The sequence below is a fragment of the Octopus bimaculoides genome, chromosome 1, assembly GCF_001194135.2.
Source record: "Octopus bimaculoides isolate UCB-OBI-ISO-001 chromosome 1, ASM119413v2, whole genome shotgun sequence".
NCBI classification, from domain to species: Eukaryota; Metazoa; Mollusca; class Cephalopoda; order Octopoda; family Octopodidae; genus Octopus; species Octopus bimaculoides.
In genome coordinates, this window is record NC_068981.1 from 11,675,071 (window position 1) to 11,681,233 (window position 6,163).

The 6,163-nt window shown below is 38.2% G+C and overlaps 1 long non-coding RNA gene across 1 annotated transcript in view; it reads right to left on the bottom strand.

Annotated features, from left to right (window-relative positions):
- The window catches only part of LOC128249777 (uncharacterized), an 8,779-nt gene extending 3,767 nt beyond the window's left edge, over positions 1–5,012 (bottom strand). Inside the window, exons 1-2 of the long non-coding RNA XR_008265877.1 lie at positions 4,895–5,012; positions 3,384–3,718 (exon numbers count right to left, since the gene is read on the bottom strand). This is a non-coding gene — a long non-coding RNA (uncharacterized LOC128249777). The remainder of the gene's footprint in view (positions 1–3,383; positions 3,719–4,894) is intronic.
- Between the last annotated feature and the right edge of the window lie 1,151 nt (positions 5,013–6,163).

The window sequence follows — 6,163 nt, forward strand, 5'->3', positions numbered from 1 at the left end:
ACACACACACACACACACACACACACACACACACACACACACACACACACACAGTATGATAGTATCAACATCATGAGAGGATGTGGTGAAGTACGACTTGACACAAGAGAAATAAGTGATTTCATGCTGCCACAAGAACACACCAGCTTCAAGAGGATCGGTTTTATCAATCGTCTTTCTGAAACAGCTTTCATAAAAATTGCATGACATCCATGGCGTCAGAGTAACAACGCTTCAAATTTTAATAAAAGTGACAACCACATCGACAACAACAATAGGAAGCGCAGCGTCAATGATAACGCCAAGGACAGCAACAACAATCAGTAAAGACCAGCAATCACAAAAGCAATGTAGACAGTAGCAGCAGCTACATTACCGAAAGCAAAATGTTAATTGTGGCTACAAGCACCAACGGTATGTTTTATATGTGGTGGCAATGATAGTAGTCAGAACGTGAAGTAATATTAATAATATTAGGAATAGTATCATTAATAATAGCAATTATAATTGTTGTTGTTGACACTCCGTCGCTTACGATGTCGAGGGTTTCAGTTGGTCCAATCAACGGAACAGCCTGCTCGTGAAATTAACGTGCAAATGGCTGAGCACTCCACAGACACGTGTACCTTTAACGTAGTTCTCGGGGATATTCAGCGTGACACAGTGTGACAAGGCTGACCCTTTGAATTACAGGCACAACAGGAACAGGAAGTAAGAATGAGAGAAAGTTGTGGCGAAAGATTACAGCAGGGTTCGCCACCACACCCTGCCGGACAATTATAATAGCAACTGCACTAACAGCAACAGCAAACGAGTTCCAACAGAGTACCATTATTATTATGAATATAATTGTTATTATCATTTCAGATACGCACAGTAGATTAATCGGTTGAAAGAGAAAACTTCCTAGCGTCGGGCTAAATCAAGTTGCCTTAAATGACAAGGACATACCTAAGTATCTAATCTACCACTAACAACACTGTTCTGGTGCTGCAGTAAACTGAATTTTATATGTATATCCTCTATCCATCGGTTCAGGTCGTTAAGAATAGCTCCTAATACATCAATTACTAGAGGGATACATTTCACTCGCATTTTCCATAGTCACTGTTAGTCAATGTGTAGGTCCTGCTACGTTGCTATTTTCTCTATAACTCCCATATTGACGTTCTCATTATTTGGGACTATGAAGTCAATTATTGGGCGCTTTCGATTCTCTTTGTTTACCACAACTAAATAAGACCTAGCTTGTATTACTCTGTGAGTCTGAATATATAAAATACCACATTGCTTTCTAGCACTTTTCTAGGTTCACGTTCATACCATCTATCAGCATGATCAAATACTTTTCTCTATTGATTTACATAGCTTACTCTGGAAATCTATCTAGTTTTATGTCTATATTGTCTATTATTCAATAAGTCCTCATTGCATGATTTTGTGCTGTCACTATCAAATTTTCTCTCCCCTTATCAACCTCCATTTCGGCAACCATAAACATGTCTCACTATTGATATATTGTGCAACTATCTTTGGGAATCTACCATACAAAGCCTCCTTTTGCCAGTTGGACAACCGTTTTTCTTTTTTACCCCTTTTTTTTTTTAAGGTCATTTGGCATTTTGGTTTCCATATATGCTACTGTGACTCTAGCAGCTCTTAATAAACATTCTTCACTATTACGTACACATGAGGCTATATCTACTCTAGCTAACTCCACACGAATATTAACCCTCTACCTCCGCCGAAGTCGGCTTTGCCTTTCGTTCTTTCGGGGGTCGATAAATTAAGTACCAGTTGCGTACTGAGTTCGATCCCTCAAAATTTGGTGCTTTGTGCCTAGAATAGAAAAGAATATTAACCTTCTACCGTTTTACTTTCTCAGTAAGTATAATCTCCTTACTCCTGTTCTTCGTTGAAGTCCTACATTCGTATTGAATTCCTTCCTAGTTCTTTTGTCTAGATTTGCTAATTCATATTTTGTTCAGTCTGCAAATGCCGCTGAATATCTAAGTGACGATACTGCCCCCAAGTATTTACAGTCTTAACTAGATTCGGACCATTCAGCTTTGACTACATTATCTTCCTCAGCCTTCTGATGTGCTCCTCAATTTTCAAGTGATGGTATGTTGCCAACTTAATGTGACAATCCCATGAAAGAGAAGAATGCTGCTGCTATTTAGCCCTAGGAAACAGCGTTCCCAGTTGGCCATGACACATTTTTCATGTCCTTGTGTTTTCAAAGGGGAGGTATGCACCTCCACCCAGAAACGCTAGCATCCATTTTCGAAATCAGTGTATTCCACTTGAAATCTATATGTTTTCAAGTGGGAATAGGCATCCACATCTAGCAGGCCATGCTACTCCAGACTGATGGTGAAACTAGTCTCTAGGTGCTGGCTTTGCTGGGCGGAGGTAGTTATCTCCCCTTTGAAAACGTAAGGACACAAAAAAATGTGTCATAGTCAACTGGAAACGGTGCTTCCTAGGGCAAAATAGCAGTAGTATTCTTCCCTTTCATGGGACTTCCACATTAAGTTCGCACCATACCATCACTTTATCGTGCTGCTACTGTCTATATCTCTCTCAGAGATTTAGAAATGTAATATTTCCTCAATTTGTGTTTACATTACTGTCAGATTCTAATACACCTAGATACAACTCTCTTCTTTGGGTGATCTGAATGTCTGGCCTTCTGGTAATTGAATGTCTTCACTTCTGACTACCTGTCCCTTTTTACGACTAATATCGCACACTTATCTATGCCAAATTCCATACATATGTCTCTGCCGAAGTGTCTTACAGTTTGTATTAAGAAACCTATCGCTTATTTACAAAGGGGTGATCAAAAGAAGAAGAAGACGAAGAGGAAGAGGAAGAAGTAGAAGAAGAAGAAGACGAAGAAGAAGAAAAGAAGAAGAAGAAAAACAAGAAGAAAAAGAAAAAGAAGAAGAAGAAGGAGGAGGAGGAGGTGGAGGAGGACGACGACGAGTAGGAGCTGCAGGTGGAGGAGGAGGGATGGTGGTTGGATCTAAAATGTCTTCACTGCTGACTACCTGTGCCTATTTACGACTAATATTGACCACTTATCTATACAAAATTCTATACATATGTCTCTATGTCTCGGCTGAAGTGTCTTACAGTTTGTATTAAGAAATCTATCTCTTATTTTCATTATTACTAAAAAGCTTCAGACCATCCCAATAAGTGGTGACATTTTCCTTTACCATTTCTTAACTGATACTCTGCCTTTGCCTTTCTTAATACTGAGGGCATAAAACATACCAGAAATATTAAATGGGGATAACGAGTCTCCTAGGAAAATTCCTCTCTTCATATTGACTTTCCCTGAGGCTGTGTTACCTGAATAGAGACGTACTTACCATTCATTCATGCTAAGGTTAGTTAACTCGCTTAGGTTGTCTGCAATACTGAATATACTCAAACATTCACTTGTCCGTGAGTGTGGGATCATGTCATAGGCTTTCTTATAATCGGTTTGTGATTCCTCTTCTTCTTTTTCTTCTTCTTCTTCTTCTTCTTCTTCTTCTTCTTCTTCTTCTTCTTCTTCTTCTTCTTCTTCTTCTTCTTCTTCTTCTTCTTCTTCTTCTTCTTCTTCTTCTTCTTCTTCTTCTTCTTATTATTATTATTATTATTATTATTATTAGTAGTAGTAGTAGTAGTTATGCTGGTGGTTGTGACGACATTAGTAGTATTTCTAGTTGTAGTAGTAAAAGTAAAAAAAAGTAGTATTAGTAGTAGTAGTAGCAGCAGTAGCAACATCCTTCACCTCGTTACTGATAATTCATAAAAGAAAATCAATGAAATATCCCACTGACCTATCATTCAATGAAATAGTTTGGAACTTGAATTATGCAGGCGAAAGAGAACAACAGATAAACTAGCCACAACAAACCTTAAACCGACCTTAAACGAACAAGAACACAATGAAATACAAAAATGGAACAAGGCATCAAACACGAGGCAACATCTGAAATGTCATGATTAAACTAACAGGACGTTGTTGTTGGCACTCCGTCGCTTACGACGTCGAGGGTTCCAGTTGATCCAATCAACAGGACAGCCTGCTCGTGAATTTAACGTGCAAGTGGCTGAGCACTCCACAGACACGTGTACCCTTAACGTAGTTCATCGTGAATATTCAGCGTGACAAGGCTGGCCCTTTGAATTACAGGCACAACAGAAACAGGAAGTAAGAGTGAGAGAAAGTTGTGCTGGAAGAGTACAGCAGGGTTCACCACCACCACCTGCCGGAGCCTCGTGGAGCTTTAGGTGTTTTCGCTCAATAAACACTCACAACGGCCGGTCTGGGAATCGAAACCGCGATCCTATGACCGCAAGTTCGCTGCTCTAACCACTAGGCAATTGCACTTCCACTAACAGGATGTAGTAAAATAGATAAACAATGTTGCCACACGTAACTAAGATATACAGTAGAATGATTGTAAACAGTTTGCCGACATATAATGCGATGATATAACCACAAATATCAGAATGGGGCAAGAGTATAAATCACTTCAATTCCTATACAGAGATATCTGGTGTACGTTTATCACACCGCTACATTGATTATTAATAATTATTAGACGATAATAATAACACACTTGGATTATTACGTCTTAGCAACGTTCATAAATTAACATCTGACTCTGGTTCTGGAGAAGCCATTTTGCGAGCTTTCTTAATCCCGAACAATGATTATAAGCTTACTAATCAAAATATCTCCAGAAGTCTGAGACAGTACCACCCCCACCTCCACAAAATTTCTCACCGGCGCCAGTCAGTCACGAACTTGTAATTTGTAGTTTACATTCTCACACTAAGTCTCATACATAATCATATAAGCAAAGAATATGTTATTTCTGAATTTTACCTTCTCTCAAAACCGATTGTTCTAGCAGAATCGTTAGCAAGCCGAGGGAATATGCACAGCGGCGATTCGTCCGTCTTTACGTTCTGAGTTCAAATTCTGCCGTGATGGACTTGGTTTTTCATCCTTACGTGGTCCTTAAAATAAGTACCAGTTTAGCAACGACATCAATGTAATTGACTTACCCCAAAGAGAGGCAGTGATGGCAGTGGTGATAGATGATGATGACGATGATGACGATGGTGATAACGATGATGATGATGATGATGATGATGATGATAACAATAACTACAAAAACAATAAAAATAATGTACATAATTTTTTTTCTATTAATCATCCCAACATCTAAAAAACACTCATCTTTCAGCTCAAAGCCGTGTATCTATTTCGACCCTTCGCCATGGGAACCTAGGCAAATGCTGTGTTATTTGATTTCGGACAGACACATATCTCTTAAGATGAATTGTTTAAACGGAAACTATTTACAATCCGAGCGCATTGTATCCACAATTCAATTGTACAATCTCATGACACAGTGAGTCACGCTGATTCTGACTAAGACTTAACATATTACACATTTGTCAAATGATCGACTGTTTACAAGATAATATAATTCGTAGAATTACATTGTGAATACCCTTCATCGAAAACGACGGTGTTTCGCTCATCAACACACACATATGCACGCACACATACACACATATCTATATATCTGTGTAACTGTGTGAATATGTTATATAAACAATTTTGTTAAGGTTATTTATACAGATATGCTATAGAACTTACAGGCAGCATTGACTTTTGCTACAACGGTTCGTATCGAGACGTCAGGTGTAAACAGACAATGTGATCGAAGACAAAAGGGAGTAATGAGTATATATGCCATATTTAGGGCGATCCACCACTCGTCTAACCCACTATGGTAGTTTACATGAGTGCTGTAGAAGGGTAACAATCCCCGAAATATGTCACAGACATTTAGTAAACACTTTTGTCTTCGATCACATTGTTTGTTTACGTCTGACAAAATAATCTAAGACCACTGCTGACAAAATAGAACACGGTACCGACTTATGAAAGCATTTAGTATACCTTATAATATATTGTTTGCTTAACGAAATACCACATACATGAAAATCTTTAATATATAAAGAACGTATGTAAATACGGTATGTGTATGTATGTATGTATGTATGTATGTATGTATGTATGTATGTATGTATGTATGCTTGTATGTATGCACATATATATATATATATATATATATATATA